This window comes from Apis cerana, linkage group LG9 (genome assembly GCF_029169275.1).
Source record: "Apis cerana isolate GH-2021 linkage group LG9, AcerK_1.0, whole genome shotgun sequence".
In the NCBI taxonomy this organism is placed as follows: domain Eukaryota; kingdom Metazoa; phylum Arthropoda; class Insecta; order Hymenoptera; family Apidae; genus Apis; species Apis cerana.
In genome coordinates, this window is record NC_083860.1 from 1081325 (window position 1) to 1102518 (window position 21194).

The window sequence follows — 21194 nt, forward strand, 5'->3', positions numbered from 1 at the left end:
ACTCTCACCCCATTTATCAAAGAATATGTCATCATAAACAATATTAGGTCATAAAAAAAATCTAAATTCTTAGCGAACTACTATAAATTTTTATTAACAATGCCATTACTATAAGATAATTCTTCATAGGTTTTTTAGAAATTTCATATATATTTAGACTTTCCAGAATAGTTCTCTTATCGTAACTCTTATCGAATTTAAATTTTTAATATCAACATTGACGACAACGTTGTACATATCTACGAATATATTCGCTCGTGCCATTGTGTTAATCATATTATTATAATAATCAGAATTGCTATAAGAATCGCTATATTACTGTTGTGACAAATAATTATATTATTATTCTTCCTTCTTTTCTTGATTAAATTGATACGTTGATTAAATTAAAATATATTTTATTGTTTATTTTATTAAATTCTATTATAAAAACTAATGATTAAATACAAAAATATCGAATTGTATGCGAAGGAAAGAGCTGGAGCTAACTGAAGAGAATCTCAAAAAATTTCAGATGCAATAAAATCTTAAATGAATTCATCAAAATGAAAGGAAATGTATAATAATTTTTTATTTTAATATTCTTTATTTTGTTGATATAGGAGAAATCTTTTAAATTGCTGTTATTATTAATAATGCTGTTATAGAAAAAATTTTTCTGAATTAGTTTATTCGGAGAATAGTAATTTTTTTATAATTTTTTTTCATAAATTTTTTTCAATTAAAATTGGTTATCAATTTTATCGCGATGGCAAAAGTTTTTTCAATCATCTTGCATGATATTTTTGATCATAGTATACATTAAATATATTGAATAACAATGTTGTTGGATTATTTTATTTGAATAAATCACTTGATTTTAATATGAAAATAATATATAAGTAATCTTAATATGTTATTATATCTCAATATGATATCTTGTAATTTAATGAATTCATCTATTTTAAATGTTTTTTTTTGTTTTTTTTTCTTTTATATATATATAAAAATATATATAAGAAAAAATATATATATATTTTTTAATATATTTTTTAATAATTCATATTTTCAGTTTGTAAAATTAATAACGCAATATTTTTTTTTAGTATATTTAAAAGTTGGTTTATTAATTGTTATATAATATATAATATAATATGGAGTATTATTGATAATAATACTGAATTTTGTAGAATATTATATAATAACATTTCTCCAATTCATTTTTTAAAACTTAATGAATTCATTTGCTTATTTTGTAATCTTTAATAATATATTTTATATATTTTAAAAATTAATTAGATTTTTATAATGAGTCCATTTTTTCCATTAATGTGCACTATAATAAAATTATGAAAACTATGTTTTTTAATCCAATTTCCTTATTTTGTTACTTATTAACAGTTAGTTATACTTTTTATTGTTGTACTTTTTCTATTTGGAATCCATGTTTTTCAATAATCTATATAAATTATGAATTTTTCATAGGAAATTTATTTATTTTTTTTTCAGTAAAAAATTCATATGACGTTTTTTAATCTTATTTTTTGCAGATTTTATTTTTTCTATTTTTTAATTATTTTAAATACATCATTTATATATTATTCTAAATATATAATATTCTATTTTTGGATGATTTTAAATAAAAAGTACTCACAATTTTTTTCTTTAATGTGATAACTGATAATTTATATAAATATTTTAAATAAATTTTAAATATTATTAATTAGATTTGAGAGAGATTGTCTAATTATAAGAATATAGTAAAAAATAATAAGATATTATGTATTGTAATTTATAAACCTGATTATTAATATATAAATTTAAAATAATTTGCAATTAAATTTTGTTCAGATGTTTAAATTTTACTAAAAATAGGAAAAATCTTAAAAATTATAATAATTTTAATTGATTTTTTTAAATCAATTAAATTTTAATTGATTTTTTTAAATCAATTAAATTTTAATTGATTTTATTAAAAACTATATATACAATATTAATTATTTTTTTTCTCTCTCTCATTCTTTCACAGATTCTTCTGCACATATTTTTTTTCTTTAGATACTTCCATTGATAGATAGAATAGTATGGATGCTGATATCTCTTCCTGAATTATTGGATCAATTATTTTTTTTTCAATGGCATTTTTAGAAGATAGATATGTGCTTTTTCTATTTTTATGTTTTTATTCTCTTCATTAATTATATATTTTTAATAGTTAAATAATTTCTCTTTTGTTTTGAAATATTGCAAAGTTTTTCTATTCAATTCTTTTCTTTTCTTTTTTTTTCTTCTTTTTTTTTTGCTATATCATAGAACAAATATATTCTTCATTATGATTTTAATAATCTCGAAATAATAACATGTTTATTTCTTTTTGTTTTCTAATGACTACAATAATCCCCATTCATATTACTCATGCAACTCATTCATTTTTAAAGCAAAATAATAATAATTTTCTCAATAAATTTATGTAATAAAATTTAATGACAATTATAATTTCCCATCACTAACAGCAACAATAATTCATGCGATTGGTTCATTATAAATCTGAATGCGGTTGGTCTCATCTAATTTTGACATCTTCTTAATATTACTATCCAAAGTGAAAAATGTTTTATATAAAAGTTATTCAATAAATTGAAAAGAATAATGTTATTAATTCTTAATTAGAAGGAGAATATTAATTCTTTCATGATGCAAATGTCACATAAAAATTAACTTTTTTAAAGATTAATGTTTTTTTTTAAATAAAATTATATATTTTTTAATATATCAATCAACATAATTCTTTAAAAAAAGTATTAATTCATATATCTAAAAATTATTATTTTAGAAGATATTTTAATTTAAATAATAATTTTTGTAATTTAAAGAAAATTACGATATCAAAAATAAAAGAGATGAAATTCTATATATCACGCAAAACTATATTATAATCAGATTTATAGCCTTTTTTTCGATTTTCTCAAATTTTCCACTGCTAGTATTTATTATTGTTGTTACGATCGTCGAATAATTGCTGAGAGATAATTTAATAAATTTAATATTCTTTCAATTTTGTTTGTTTTCTTTTAGAATCTAATTACTACTATTGCTTCGAACAAATAATAATTGCAACAATAATTCTGTAATTCTGTTGCAATAGTAATAAATTAAGAAATTTAATTTAAGAAATTTTCAATTTTATGATTTGTTTCTGATCTTACAGTCATGTTTTGCTTAGATCTTGTGATGATTTTCAACTATATATATCACAGTAATAAATATATATGGCCGATTCGTTAACTTCTAAAACATTATCGATGATATTTATCAATACTAATCGATTGATTTTTACTGGGACATCAGTTGCAATCAATATAATCACGATCATCATAATCACTGCAGCATTAATACAACAATCATATCAGCAAATTCTCCATAGCACTGAAAAATTGTAATAATTCTATCTAAAATATCTAAAATATCTTTCTAAAATATTTAAAATATCATATTTCCAAATGTATATCAACATCATATCGATTTCAAATGTATTTTTTAAAATTGTTTGATTATCTGTCCGCAGTATATCAACATTTTCTGTTATTGCTTCATCGAATAATTCTGATACTGTTCTGCAATTAATGGTCCGTCATGTATCGATCATCATAGAACGAGGAACACTTTTATATTGTAATATGATACAGAAATGAAAAAGATAATCAATTGTAATAAAATTCTTTAAATTACTGTATTATCAAGTAAGTATATCGCATATATGTATCGTCTAAAATGAACGAGTTGAAAAAAGTTTTTTCGTACTTGGAACATCTGTTTCATCATCAAATTTGTTGAATTTAATTATATATTAAAAAGAAGAAATTTGAAAAAGAATATTTGTTAAAAAATCTAGCGACAATTTATATATAGCTAGACTCTATTTGCATCATTCGCAATCAGCAAATAATCAGGACATTTATAATTTGCTTATTCAAGAAAATTATTGTCAGGAATTTTTATATGTAAGTATAAAACGAAAAATATATAAAATGATATGATATATAAGATCATAAAAGACAATGTTATTTTTGAGAAAAATATTTAAAGAATATTTAAAATTGAACATTTAACTTTAACTATTTTTTAGAACACTTCAATCTGGTTAGAGTGCAACCTAATCCTAAAATCTGAAAGGACATTCTGTAGTCACGATAACATCAAACAACGAACATCCTTAAGAAGATTTAAAAAAAAACATGCATCAATCGATTTCTTAATACAACGTGTCTTTGTGCGATATTTCTTCGAGGACATCTTCTTCATGAGCTAATCTGCGGTGTCATTGGCTTCTATATAAATCATCTTAAATTAATCATGATTTCCACGAGAATCTTTTGCAATTTACAAAAAAATTTAAATAATTATGAATTTTTATCATGTTTTGATCGATAAACATGATTATTCGCGAGAGATGAGAATACTTAGAGAATAATAATAAAAGTATACAATTTTATCAATATTGAATCATGTCCTAGAATATATTTAAGAAGTAAATAGAATCTTATTTAGTTGCCTGATAATGATTTATTGTGAATTATAATGAGAGATGTAATTTTCGTATTCAAGTATACCGTACATTATACATATAGTCTATTCATTATCATTGGAAATTTCTTTTTAATATTTTTGTGAGCGCGAACATGTTAACACATGCTAATTATTAACAATAATATTTGCATTCACCAATTTCATTTCCGTCTTTTTCTGTTTTCCTCTCCTATAGAATTTTATCATTAAATAAATAGATTGAAATTTGTAGCAAACAACTTAAAAATAAAATATGACAGTTTTCTTATGCTCGATATTCATCTGCGAAATTTCTTATATATTTTGCACATGTAATAATTCAAATAAAAGTCAGTGAAAAATCAAATTTGTTATATTATTATTATTAATAATAATAAAAACATTCTATCTATTTGATTGTCTTATATTTTCGTGGATAATTTAAATAACATGGAATGCAATGTTGACATGGTGTTTCGATATCAACCAGCACATAAATATCATAAGACATTTCGATGAAAAAATAATAACTTTTAGATAATGTATATAAATCATTAATTGTAAATACAATTGATTTAGATATTGTCAAATAATTATAAAAACTCCATCTTTGATTTATTGTTATTACTTGTTACTTATTATTTATATTTACTATTATTTACTATTATTTATTACTTGTTGTTTTTGTTTCATTCTTAGGATATTATTGTTTTTTATTTTTACAGTTCGAGAGTTTAACAGATATCCTAATAGATATCATTCAATTCATAATATTTATGTTGGGTTTTTGTGTTTGAATCAATAAATCAGAATCTACATTTGAAAATTCTATATCTTGCACTAAATAAAAACGTGGTTGTGTTCTTCCATCATTACGAGAAGCGCATTTGATAACACAATATTGCATCGAATTATAATAATTGATAATTCTTCATTTCTTGGAAACCTTCTAACAATAAGATTAAGAACAATTTCTATTATTTGTATCATTAATATGTAATAATTTTAAAATATATTACTGTTCTCAAAAGATATCCAACTCAATTCAATCTTCCTTTCTTTTTCAGTATGAATCTTGCGACTATCAGTTATAGATATTTTATCGATTGTTTTTAATATATCATTAATATCGTAAATAATAAAAATGACTAGAGTTTTTATTTATTGTTCAAAATTATTTTTAAGAAGCGTGGAAATGTTATTTGTGATAAATTGTAATAAAAATAAATTAATTGAAAAATTATGTTGTAATCTATTTCTATCTACTCTCTTATTAATATCTTCCTTAATTATGTCGAAAAATCGATGAAATTTTATTTGTTCACAAATAATCATTAATGATACTTTGAATAAGAATAAGATTTATTATCAATATTTGATAACATCATAACTCTACTATAGGTATACTATTATACTATATTACAAATTCTATTATACTATAAGTATATAAAGTCATTAATTAACTGAATTGATTATGTCAGAAATAGCAAATGTGTCACAATGTAATGTAATATAAATATATTGAATGAATTACTTTTAGATAATTATATTAAAAAAATGATTTAATGATATGGAAGAGTAATAAAGCTAAATTTATTCTATGCAATAAAATGTATTATATAAAAAATTATTAAAGTTGTTAAAGGACACAAATTTTATATAACATTTAATATAAATTTTATATAACAATATAATATAATATTTTTTTCTGTTATGTAACAGAAGTACAAACAGGAAAATAAATTAATAAATATACTATTATATAATAGATAAATAATAAATAAAAAGAAATATATAAAATTTTTTCCTATTTATTTTTTTCTTGACTTCAACATGAATTTTTTAAAAAATTTAGAACATTACACATTACAACATTTTGAATATTTGAATTTTATCAGAAAGATTAACGGTATTAATTATTATAAAATTTACAGTTTAATGATCTTGTTTTTTTAATTTAAAATATCTAAATTAATAATATTTTATTTTAAATGATCCTATATTTTTCTAATAATCTATATTGATTAATACGTTAAAAAATATGTAATTCTATTTAAAAAAATAAAGTCAACTTTAATAATTTTAATCATTTACGTATGTACGTTCACTTGCAAAGAAATTAATAAAAAATTATATTTGCTTTTATATCATATAATATTTATATGAAACATTTTTTTTATACAAGAAATAATTTATAAATTATTTGAAATGATTTTAATAATTAAAATTCTATTAATTTAATAAGTATGAATCAATCAAAAATATATTTCAAATAATTATTTTTAAAAATATTTATATATATTATATATAATATATAAATACTTACATACTTATATATCAGCCTTTATTTTCAAATTAACAAACTACACTATTCTATAGTAATTCATTATTACATTGTGTTATTTAGCAAAATTATATAAATAAACATTTCTTATTTGTTTTTATCATAATTTCTATTTATTTTTACGGAAATAATAAAAGGCAAACACTAAATATTATATTTATTTATTTTTTCATTTTAATGAAATGATTTTATTACATTTCAAGTTCAAAACAATTTATTAGTTTAGTAACATATATTTACATACAGTTTAGTTTACATAAATTTTTATTATATATATATATATATATATTCTATTTTAATGACAATTTTATTTGTTTTTTTTTGAATAATATAAATTATAATTTATGAAATAATATGAAGTTATAATATAAATATTTTGAATTTGCGAATATGCTAATAACAGGTAAGATATAAAAGTAGATCAATTATTATGGACTTCTGTAATTCAAATTTAAAAGTTTGAAATTAGAAATTTGATTTTTTTCTCGTAAATTATAATATTTATTATATTTATAAATAAATGAATCGTTTATTTCAATATGAATTTTTTATTTACAATAAAATAATACAAATCAATAATACAATAATATATAAATCTATATTTATTTTAATTAATTAATTATATTTATTTTAATATTTATTTTAATTAAAATTTCATCGAATTTATTTTGAAAGAAGTAAATCTATTTTTCGTCATCTATAATCTATTCAATCAAAGCATAAATAACAAAAAACAAATAATAGGGAATGTGTTCTTAAACTTTTTATTCTACATACATTACATGTTTACTTTAAATTTTAATTTTAAATCTTTATTTATTTTTAAATAATATCCTTTAGAAATAAAGAAATATATAAATAAAGTCTACAAATATAAATATTTAAAAATTTTATTAAAATAGAAATAGTATTGAAGAAAAAAATAAATTTCTTTTATGCGAAATAAAATGCAAAGATTTTATTTCAACCAAGTTGTAGTTGAAAAAAGAAAAAAAATAATGACAAATAAATAAATTTGGAAAAACAAATAAATTAATTAAAAATTTGTTGGTTAAAATTTTTCAAAAATGAGAAATTTTTTTGATATTATTCTAGTTGCTTTTAAAATAAATAAATATTTATGAAAATTATATAAAAATATTTATTTTAATTTTTAAAAACAAATATTTTAACATTAATATAATTTGATTTAATTATTAAATAATAATTATTAAATAATTATTAATTATTAAATAAACTTAATAATATAAAAAACAAAAAATATTTTGAATATTTGAATTTTATGTGATTAACGGTATTATTTATTATAAAATTTAATGATCCTGTTTTTTTAATTTGAATTGTATGACAATCTAAAGAAAAATATCAAACGCTTAATAATACGCATTATTTGATGTATTTGCTAATATTTTTAGGATATTTATTAATTTAAATAAAGTAAAATTAGAATAAATTATTATAAAAATTTTATTAATATTTATATGTAATACATAAATTAAATACAATACTTTAGTAGGAATAATAATATAGAAAAATACAAAAGTAAATTTTTCATTTTTCTTAATTGCTAATTTTCAGCTAATTAATTTCTAGTCAAATAATTTATTTTCAACTAAGTAATCATATTTATAAATATCTAATTAATAGCATTCCTTTAAAAAATAAAGAACATTTTTTTATTTTAATTTCTTTATCATTATATAAATACATTTATTTATATATTTATTAATGTATGAATATATTTAATAATCTTAACAGAATTAATAACAATCAAAATACATTCAATGTTTCTAATAAATTATAATTTTAAAGAAAAAAATACCAAGGTATAAAACATCTAATATTATGATATTATCTTAAAATTATATATGAAATTTTGAATGTATTTAATTATTATAAATAAATTCAATAATTTTTTCAGTGATTTTCATTTTTAAGTGATAAAATGTTATAATCATTCAAGAAAAAATTAAATTAGCATTAATTAAACTATTTTATTGAACGGCCACAATAAGACTTTCTAATTTTAATTAATATTAAAATTAATGAATATATAATTTGCAATCTATATTTATATATATTTACATGCATTGCATATACATATAGATATGTATATCACATTTATTTATAAACTTTAATTTTAAGGATTAAATTAGGATCTGTTAAAGATTGATTAGGAAATATATTTATATAAAAAGAAGAAGAATATGAAAAATGCAAAAATAAAAAATTCCATAAGTAAGAATTACCATATATTTGAAAAAAAGCATATATGTACATAACAATATATTAACTTTTATAAATTTTATACATTTTATAATTTTGAATTTCTATAATATGGCATTTTTATAATATTATCTCATAAGAAGGATATTTCAGCTGTTGATCTAATTACACTGTATTTTTATATATTTTCATCATTTATTAGAAAAGTCATATTTAGAATATGTAATATATTCATTTTTTATAAATCAAGATATATCATATTATGATTGATATCATATATCAATAAATATTTACAATAAATATAAGTATATCAGTAACATGAATACAATTATTAATATTTGTTTGCGCTAAAATTATTTTTATTAATAAAATAATTATTGAAAATAAAAAAGTTTTGAGCATTTAAATTTTTTAATAATATATTCAATGAAATATTCTTTTGCACATAACATTATTATATCAATTTTTAATTGCACATTTATATTATCTATAAGAATAAGAAAAATATCTCCTTTCTTTATTTCACGAAATAAAATAATTTGTTAACATGGATATAATACATTGAGAAAATTCTTTTGTTAATAGTAATTAACAATTAATATCAGACAAACTGTTATTGGATATCTTTATTCTGGACATCAATATTTTTTTCTATTTATATTATATAATTTTTTCTATTTCATAATATAATGTGGATATAATACATTTGGATAATATTATATTCTATTGCATATAATAATGTTGCACGATTATCATGTTGACAATTTCTTTTAGACAAATTAGTAAATTTAAATCTAATATCATATTTTTCTTGATAGTTAAACGTATAATTTTTATAGATGGATTTTGATAAACAGTATTTAAAAAATTGAAAAAAATTTTTACAATACATTTGTATCTTCAAATAAGAAAGAATACTAAATATTTACCAAAAATATGACATTTATCTTTTTATTCATGCAATATTTCATTTATTGATTGTTGCAATCCTAGAAAACAAAACAGAATTTTTAATTCAAAAGAAAGGCATGCTTTTTAATTCTTATAACATTAATTTTGATTAAATGATATAAATTAAAAATGGCACTCTTGTTTGGATTAGGATTACGAACAGATTCTTTTTTTTAAATTATCAAACAAATTATTGAGAATTTCGAAAAAGTGTAATATTCGATTTTATGCAATTTAAGGTAATATATAAACTTTTTTGCTAAATATTTGCAATGCGAATTTATATTTCATTTTGTTAAAATTATTTACCTTTATATATTTTTCAATTAATTTGTACATATATAAAAAATAAATATTGTAACTATAATATAATTTTACATTTCTGGATTTGTTCAAAAAATTGGCTTGATTCAAAATTCAAGATCAAATTCTTTTTTATTGTATTTATTTTATTATATATTATTGAATTTCTACTTAGTTAATACAATATTGCATTAAAATAACCGCAAGTTAATAATTTGAAAATCATATTTCAATAAATTATTCTTGATGTTTTTAAATAAATATAAATAAAATATTTAATAAAAAATAAATTTTTTAATAAAATTTCAAATTTATTAAAAAAAAGAATTTTTAATTTTTAATTAATTCTTTTTTTTATATTACTTGCTCTTTTTTATATTACTTACTCTTTGATCATAAACAATAATTTTAACTTTCAAATTTTTATTTAAAATATTTAAAATATCTAATATATCTAATAATTGTTTTGATTCAGTTTTTGAAACAGAGAATATTTGTTTCTAATTTAGTAATAAAAACATATATATCCATTATTATACTTCAAAATCTATGAATTCTGAAAAAAAATACAAATTACAATAATAAATTCATAAAATTAAAAAATTCAACAAATTAAAATCTGTAAGAATTGAAAATTATTATAAATCGAAAAAAAAAATAAAAATTTGTCAAACAACGTAATCAATGATTGAACTCAAACGTATACTTTTTTAAAATGAATATATGTATATCCATATAAATTATTATGGGAACTTGCGTTTAGCATTGGTGAAAAAAAAAAGTAGTAATAATCATTGGAATATATATTACACTACATTAAAAATATGAAGAAAAAGTATATTTAAATAAAAGAATAGAAAGGATAAGGTAATTTTTTTGCAAAAAAATTGTTTCATAATATATTCAAGTAAAATGAATAAAATGCTTTTTATAGCAATTTTTTGATTCACAGATCTATCTCCTCATTTAAACTAACCTTTTGAAGAAAGAGCATCTGCGACACTTATTATTTTCATTTTTTTGAATCCTTTTTCCTGTTTTGATATTGCAAAATGTTTTCAATATTTAAAATCATTTTTTTTTTAAAATGAAAAGTTTCTAAAATATATCTTAAAATGAATTGTAACTAAAATATGTTAATATTGATAAAATATGCAATATTAATAATATAATTATATGAATTATATTGCTATTTATGAATCATTCTGATCAATTTAAGTATCGCTTTGATCTATAAATAGAAAAATTTTTCAAAGAATGTTATGAAACATAAATTGGAATTCATTATTGGCTTTACTCTGAAATCGCCAATTTATGTGAAATAATATATCTAAAGATAATATAAATAATAAAAAAGATAATATAAATAATAATATAAGTATATAAGATATAAGTATATATTATAAAACGAAATAAAATTTTAACTATATTTCAATTACCATTTCTTCTTCAATTATCATCAATTCTGATTCATCATCTATCATGGAAATGAATAATCTTGACTTTAATGAAATAGTTGATTTCTTCTGAACTGGCAATCTTTTTAAAACTATTTCCAAGTTAAATTTATTCCATAAATATAAATTTTAATATATATATTTTTTAATAATAATAATAATCAATGCTTACATCATATTGCCTCCAGATTGATAAATAATCGTATACTAAATCAATGCGATTACAAAATCCTTTATAATTATTAATGTCTCTAAGAGAATCTTTTTACAAATACAATAAATATATTAAAAACATACTCCCTGTTATTTGCAAAAAAATATATTCCTGTTATCAACATTTTAATAAGAAAAAAAATTTAGTTAATTTCTGAGTTTGCAAATGCTCTCGTATTTCTTTTAGTTTCTTTTAGCTATTGAAGAAAGCATTTAAAATAAATCATCCATTAATGGATATCAAGTCATTCGTAACTCACATGGTATATACTTTGATTCTATTTTGTTTCGAATGTATTCAAAATATATTATAATATAAAATATATATGTTATATATATTCTTTTTTTCTCTTTTTTTCTTCATTAACAATAAAAAAACTCGCATGATTTCGGAAACAAAAATCGAAGAGATATTTTGAATTAAATATTGCAGTCATATCAAATAAAACGAATTTCAAGTTTTTATTTTTGATAAAAGTTGTTATGAAAAATATTTACATATTATTTATTATATGTAACACGCATTTATATATTGATAAAACTCTATTAAACTTTATTATATACAATAAAATTTTTCTATATAAATATGAGTTTTTAAAAATATATAAAAAAAACTTATTATAGATCATAACCGATTTTATATCTTATATATGTTTTCTTAAAATTAATTTATTTCTTTATAATATTATATATATATACACACATATATAATACAGATTCGATAATTGCTTACAAAAATCTTAATAAATCTCTGCTATTTCCTTTTGAATTATCAATTAAGCAAATAATGTGGCAGCAATTTTTTTTTAAAGATTTATATCGGTAAAATAACGCTAATTTAACAATGGAAATTTTTTATTTTCAATTTTAATAAAAATTTTATTAATATATGAGACTTCCTTAATTAAGATTATTATATTAAGATTAAATACAACATTATTATAAAACTTAATTACATTGATTGAACTTGTTTTTTAAATTGATTGAATCTTTTTTTTAGTTTGCTTTTCTACATTCATGTTTATCAATAAGATATGAAAAACTTGAAGGATCTATCTCTTAAAAGTTATAAAGCTGTGTGAATAGTAATAATTATCTAATAATAGATTGCATATATATATATATATATATATATATATCAGTTATTCTGAAATAACTGTTCGTTTATTGTTCAGTATATAACTTTGATCAATTAATAGAATTCGAAATACTGAAATTCTCTATCAGAACTCTAGCATCCTATTACTATTAAATGTGGTTCAATTTCCTTCTGATAAATTTTTGTATGAAATACATGACATCATATTATCTCTACTACTTATTTACTAGATTAAAGACATTAATATTAAGCAATGATGTTAAACATAATGTCGTGTATTTCTCTGTAATTTAACAATGACATATATCACGTTATATATTCTCATCGTGCAAAAATTAGAGAATTAAATTGTTTAATGATATAAGATAATGATATGAGAATAATATAGATACTCGCGACTGATAATTCTGTTGTTTATTTATGACAAATATATTTATAGAACGATTTAGAAAATGACGATGAAAGAAAGAATATGAAGATGAAAAAAAAGATATGTATTAAATGATGTGATACTGAATATTAAACTTGAAAAAAGTTGTAATGAAAGATAGAAACTTAAAATATTGCCTTATTTTTTAATATAACATTATGTAGAATGAATAATAGATATGAATGGATTATGCATGACGAATGATCGAAGGATGTTTAACTTAAAATATCGATTACGAGCGATTCTAAAAATACGAAAAATTGCATAAGAAATTTGAAAATAATTGGATTGAATGTATGGTATGCATATTGTTAAAATTTAATCGATTTTAAGTATTTGACATATCTGAACTGAATATTGTTTCTCGAAGAATTATCTAATGTTATATATAATTGTTAATTTTGCGAGATTTTAATTTATTAAAAATTATGATTGATTTCTAATTTTCTATTAATTAATTAAGCTCCAAAGTTTTCAATTTGTATATTTTGAAGCACTTTATCATTAACTTCTATCAATTTGTTTATTAAATTTTTAAATATTTCTATTTTTATTTCAAAAATTAAATATTCTCTTCCAGGTTGTCTATGTATATTATTATTATTATATTTGTATATATATATTTTATATATTTGTATATTGTATATTTTATTATTACTATTATATTTATATATATTTGTTAGAATCTAAGCATATTCCAAATTTATTATCTGCTATATCAATATTGAGGATATTTATATAAAATCATATAATTCTTCGTACTGAAAATAGCTATCAATTTGGAGATGATTATTTTTTTATGTTTAATCAAAACCAATATTTTTTTTATTCTCTATTTCTGTTTATAATATAATATAATATAATATGATATGATATAATATAATATGATATAATATGATATAATATGATATAATATAATATAATATATATTATATTATTATTAATTATTATTAATATAATTTATTCCTATCACAAAATATTGCAGAAAATCACAATATTGATATAAAATCAGAAAGATTTACAATCATCAATCTAATTTTTTCGCGAATATGTAGATATTCGACTTTAAAAAATTTAAAATTATGTTAATCTTATGAATTCAATTGTTTGGTTTTAGAAAGTTTAGAAATATTTATATTATATTTGTAATAAAATTATATGAATTTAAACATATTTAAATATATATTTATTTTTTTAAAATATGTAATAAACACAATAAGTTATATATAAATTTTAATTGAACAAAAGTTATTCACGTCACGATTATATAAATTAGTGAAATTTAATAGCATTTATTAATTGTTAATAATGTAATTTATTAAATATCAAATATTTAATATAATAAATAATTATAATCTTTCGATGCAATATTTTATGTAAAATAATAGAAATAAGAAGCGTATAATAAAAAACAGTGTAATTTTGAAATGTATTAAATGTATTATATTTCGTTTTATTATGTATTATATAACGATCTTCTCAATGAAAATTTATTAAATTTAATAAATAAATTAAATATATTTTTTGTTACATCTATTGATTACGCTTTTAATATGCACAATATAGATAAAAAAGACATTTAAATAGAAAAAAAAATTGCAATCATCAAAATTTATGTAATAAATAGAAATAAAATAATAACCAGAATCGGTCAGTTCCAAATGAAAAATGCTAAAACATCAATATAATCCAAATAGCATCTAAAACTAAATTAAGTTAGATACGATAATAATATTTTTGAAAATCTTACAAATGTTTGGAATTATAAAGACATATAAATCTATAAAATAATAATTTTCTTGATAGATATTGATAGAGTAAAATATAGAATATATGTGAAAAGATAATATTAAAATATATAAATGTAAGTTTTATATATATGCACAAAGTTTCATCAAAATCGATTAATATTGCTATGAGCTATAAATAATCAATATATTGATTTATTCGTAGTTTAACACAAAAATTTTTAATCTATAATTGTAATAAATCTGAAAATTTTTATATTTTTCTTTTATATATTTTTATGCACTTACTAATTTCGAAACCTTATACATGTGTATAACATACTTAACACATACTAGATTTATGAAAAACATGTTTTAAATTTTTATTATAGGCTGAAATGAACAGATTAAAAATCGTGATTTTTATTTTTTTCTTCATTTCTCAGTTGTGATCAAAAATAATTTTAAAAAATTGTTTTTTATAAATTATTTAGTAAATTAATCCTTTTGAAAAAAATCCTTTTCAAAAAAATTCAAATTATTTGGTCCAATTTTAAAAAGTTTTAAAAGTTGTAATATTTTTATTCATCATTATAGAAATCATGTGCTGCAATATTATTATATATAATCACGCTATTTTTATTCAGAAAACAATTTTTTTTTAATATTTTATTTCTATATATTTAAATATAAATGATGAAAATATGTCTTTGCTGAAATATAAATATTATTGCAATTATAAAAAATATTAAAGCATTTGCTATATAGATTTTTTGATTTTTCATTTTTTCATTAAAAATTTTTTTTCTTTTCATATATACTAATACAACAAATGTTATATATAATAAATTATTTTGCATCTAAAATTTTTGAAGATCTTTTACAAATTTTCTTCTTTGTTCTGTTAAAAATGGAAAAGATTTTATTATTTTATACAATTATTGAAAAAATAAATTTTTCAAAAAGAAATTAGAAAAAAAACTTGTTTTATTTGAGCCATAAAGTGCATCTTTATTTTATATTAGTTATATTTTTTTATATCATCATTATATTGTTTTTTTTCAAGTTTAGATTATGAATTGTATAACAATGATCTCACATATGGTATGTTTATTATACATATTATATGAGTTATGCGCAATCATTATCTACGTTTATATATAATTTCTTCTTTATATCATAAATCAGAATTTTTTTTGATATATTTTCATTTGCACTTCAGCAATTTTAAATATTTTCTCATTTATATATTATTTCTTTATATTTTTAAATTTTTATTCCTATATATTCATTTTTTAACCTATTTTATACACATACATATATATTGTACATATCACATCTTTTGGAAATTAAAGCTAGGCGATAATAATAAATATAGAAAAGAATTCAGAACCATATTTCTGATATATTCATGATAACATATTTTAAAATCATCGAAATTAATAAAAGTATCTTTTTATAAAAAAGTATTATTATTAATTTAGTTTTTGGAGAAAACTAATGAAATTTATTTAAGAAAAATACGCATTGGAAAGTTTCGATATACATCATACTTAAAAATTATCATTAGCTTAATAGCAGTCAATTTTCAAATTTTCAATTTTCAATGGAAGAACCAATCTTGCTAATTTTATAAATATTTAATTAACTAATTCGCTGATTTCATTATTTTATTATTCAATATATTTCTTCGAAAATATGAGTAATTTTTTTTTTAGGAGAAATCACTCTCAAGGAGAAATTTAACAACGAAATCAATTAGTTTTATCTTTTATACATGACAAATATTTAACGTTCTATGTATTTAAAACAAATTTAAAACAAATTTTAATATTCTTAAGTATTCTTAAGTAGTTTTAAAATTTCAAATACATATATTCTGTATATTTATATTACAAATATTTTTGGCTATTGATTATATATCTTTATTCAATTTTTAATATTTTAAGTTTAGATTTTTATTGTGATAGAAATCATATCAAATATAATATTTAAATTTTTTATTAATCATCTTATTCCTATTCTTATTAAAAATTGACGCGTTGAACAAATGGAAAATATTTATATCTTTTTTGTTAAAAAACTTGTAGTAAGCAAAATTATTTCACAAATATTATTAAATATATATATATATTTATATATATTATTAAATATTATTATTTTAAATAATATTATATATTACTATAAATAAATATTATTTTAAATATTTGTAAAAAAAATGTTTTTTCATTAATTTTAATTTAAGATAAAATTAAATTCAGAATTAACATAAATTAATTGATGTCAAACAAAAATTTATTTAATTTCTGATTACAACAACTGCCAAATAAAATTTTCACAACACACATTTTTTACAGTATGATAATTTTGATAATATATTAAAAAAATCATCAAAATCGGAGAATGATATTTTTTTATAGATATTTACTAAAAATTATTATTTATATCACCTTTTGTATTTTTATTTATTTATTAAATGTATGATTATATAATAATATATTAATTATATATATTAATTATATAATAATAAATAATGATATATTAAAGAATAATTTTATATTATAGTAAATAAATTATTATAATTATTATTAAAATAATTTCTTATTTTCTAGTATATTTTTTAGAAATCGAAATAATTTATAAATTGGACTTGTACATTTGTTTACATTTATATATTTATCTTATTGAATATAGAATAAATAGATAAATTTTATCATTTATCATTTAATTTCAAAAAACAAAATAATTATAAATCACGATTTTTATTTTAGATGGCATTAAAATTGATTATTTTAAAATATAATCATATAAAAAATTGTCAAACAGAAAAAAAAATCATATTAAATTATAACCTATACCCAACTAATTATTGGTAAATAAATTTTTCATTATTGCGATATTTTAAAAAAATGACTTTAGCCATGCCACGAGAATTGGAGAAAATTAAATTAGAACTTTTCATTTAAGAAAAAAAAATATAATTGAAAATTTTTAAAATTTAAAAAATTTTTTTATTCAAATATATTAAAATCACTTTAATATTTTTTTAAAACTTTTTCTATCAATGCATCTTTGTATCTTCTTTAAAAAAAGAATATTAGAAGTTTTAAATCGAAAATATAAATTCTCAATTCTCAATCGATTATCTATTTTTTAAAAAAATATCGCAATTTCATAGCTTTCACAGCACGAATTCATTTTCTTTCTAAAAAAATAAAACGTTAAAATCCTAATGGCAAAATCAAATTATTAAACTTTTGCAAACAAGAAAAAATTTTAAAAAATTTACAATATATAGTTACAATCCGACTATTATAATATATATTATAGATATTGGTTTAATCTAATGACATAAACATAATAGCGACCAAATCATCGCTATTATCACATCAGTAGCAGATGTGCAAGTAAAAAATTTATCATTATCAAATCAACAGCAAAATAATATAAAAAATATAAATATAAATAATAAAAAAATATTTCAAGAATTGGCTATCTGTACAAATAATATTTTAATAATCTAATATCCATAAATGTAAAAATATCACATTGATTATCATTATATCAGTAATGTAACCATATTAAGCCACATGTACAAATATAAATAATTTAATGTATCTGCGCATGTACAGTCACCATAGATCGATATGTTATGTTATGTTATATTACTGATAAAAAGATCATCATTTGTTGACATCATTTATCGTCTGAGTTATGTATAAGATAATTAATTGATTAATTTAAAAAATATTTATTTAACATTTTGAAACTATATATTAAAACTATATATAATATATATTTAATAATGAATGTCATCATATGAGGGGCCATTGGCTATCTTTTCAAACATAAGTAATTTAATATGTTTCTGTGCATGCGTAGTCACAGATCGATATTTACTGACAAAAAGATCATCATTTGATGACATCATTTATCTTCTGAGTTAAGCACGAGATAATTAATTGATTATTTTAAAAAATATTTAATTAATATTTTAAATTATATATTATATATATTTAATAATAATTGTCTTTATTTCGTTTTAATATCAGTTAAAATATCAGATATCAGACGGTATATAGCACTCTAAAGGATCATAAGTTGTACAATTTTGTATATACAAATACAAAATTTGCATCCTCAAGATTATCTTAAAACGCAATAAGTGAAAATAAAATTAACAATTAACAAGAGAAGAATGCTGTAATCACTACAATACAAAGAATCCGTTTATATTTCTTTCAGTCGGCTTAAGTCAATTGCTAGTCAATCACTTTATGGGCATTTATAGCGATTTCATTATTGGACTGTATATTTTTCTGATATAGTCTAATATATAAAACATTTTTGAAAGATATTCTTCTGATATTTCTGAAAGAAATTCCATTGGAGATCTGCAAAAATATATTCTTCCAGCACAATTGAACAAACCATAACGTTACAAATATTCAGATTCATTTAGATAAAGTTTTCTGAGAAAATAAAAGTTTAATAACATGAACATTAAATATAAATTTGTTGTATTTTTTCTCCTTAAATTATCTATCTATCTTAAATTATGCTAATTTTATTATTTTTTTTCATATTATTTATTTTCAACATATTTTTTAAAAATAATTCTCTATGCCGAATGAGTAATACAATGAATAAAAACGTAGAAAGCAATCTCATTGAGCAGTCTTATTTGATAAAGTTTTATAAATTTAATCGATTCTTTTCAAGATCATTAAACTTTTTAAAGTAAAAATAATTCAAGAAATATTTAAATATTAAATTTAAATTCAATTCTCTTACAGATTATATGTATATATATTATAAATGATCAATTGATTATTATTGATGAGTAAACAGAAGTACATACTGAATTCATATGTGAATATATGAATGATAGATACGTTGATTCAATAATACGTGTTGTATATCTTTGTATATCTTTTTTGATGATATTTTATCTAATTTAATCTATTTTATTAATAATTTTCGTATTACACGCTAATTTATTATAAATTTATTTATGTGTTAATATCAATAAACAATACGATAATAGTTTTAAATGAGTTTAATCCAATTAATTAATCATTATTTTTTAATTTAATATTATTTTATAATTTAATATATATAATTCATTGTTTATTTTTTTATATATATTATTTATCATTCATTTCTTAGAATAAAAAAGTTTTATATTTTTATATCACAAGTTTGCATTATTTATTTTGAATAACGAATAAATTCGATTTAACAAAATGTTTATTTTAACTTGTTTCTTTGAATTTAAAATAGTTTACATCTAACACTACTGTCGCGATTCGATATGTCTATACATTCTGCAGCTAGTATTTTTTGTTAATAATTCATTAACAAAACCCAAACAAAAATTTTGTAAAACAAAAAATTAGTTAAAATTACTTTAGGAATCTTCTTAATTTTAGTTAGTTTTGTTTTAAAAATATATCCCGTATATTGATAAACTTTAAAATTAATCTTATGATCTTGCTCAGAAATCAAAAATTCGAACAAAGAATTCAAGAAATGCATGATAGGATATGCCAAAAATTATTATTAATTATATATTATTAATTATATTATTTCATTATTAATTATATTAATTCAATAATTGATATGATAATATGATAATATTCAGAAACATGAAATTTAAAATAAAATAGATAAAATGTGAAAAAAACAACAAAAATAAAGAATAAAAAATGATAATAATAAAATAAAAATATATGAAAATGAAAAAAATATATGGAGATATGTGAAAATAGAAATCATAAAATAATATCTAATGAAACTGAAAAATACGAGAAAAATAAAATTATAAAAATATTACATAGTAAAAAAATAAAAAAATCTCAACATTTAAATGAATTATACAATATTTTATTTAATGAAAAAGAATTCCAAATCATATGAT

General features: G+C 18.2%; 2 long non-coding RNA genes across 3 annotated transcripts in view; one reads left to right on the forward strand and one right to left on the reverse strand.

Annotated features, from left to right (window-relative positions):
* Nucleotides 1–21194, reverse strand: part of LOC114578067 (uncharacterized) — a 45998-nt gene that overhangs the window by 18896 nt on the left and 5908 nt on the right. The window lies entirely within an intron of this gene.
* On the forward strand, nt 1066–5554 carry LOC108001964 (uncharacterized). The gene is made up of 2 exons (XR_001766817.3): nt 1066–3980; nt 4106–5554. It is a non-coding gene; the product is annotated as an uncharacterized LOC108001964 (long non-coding RNA).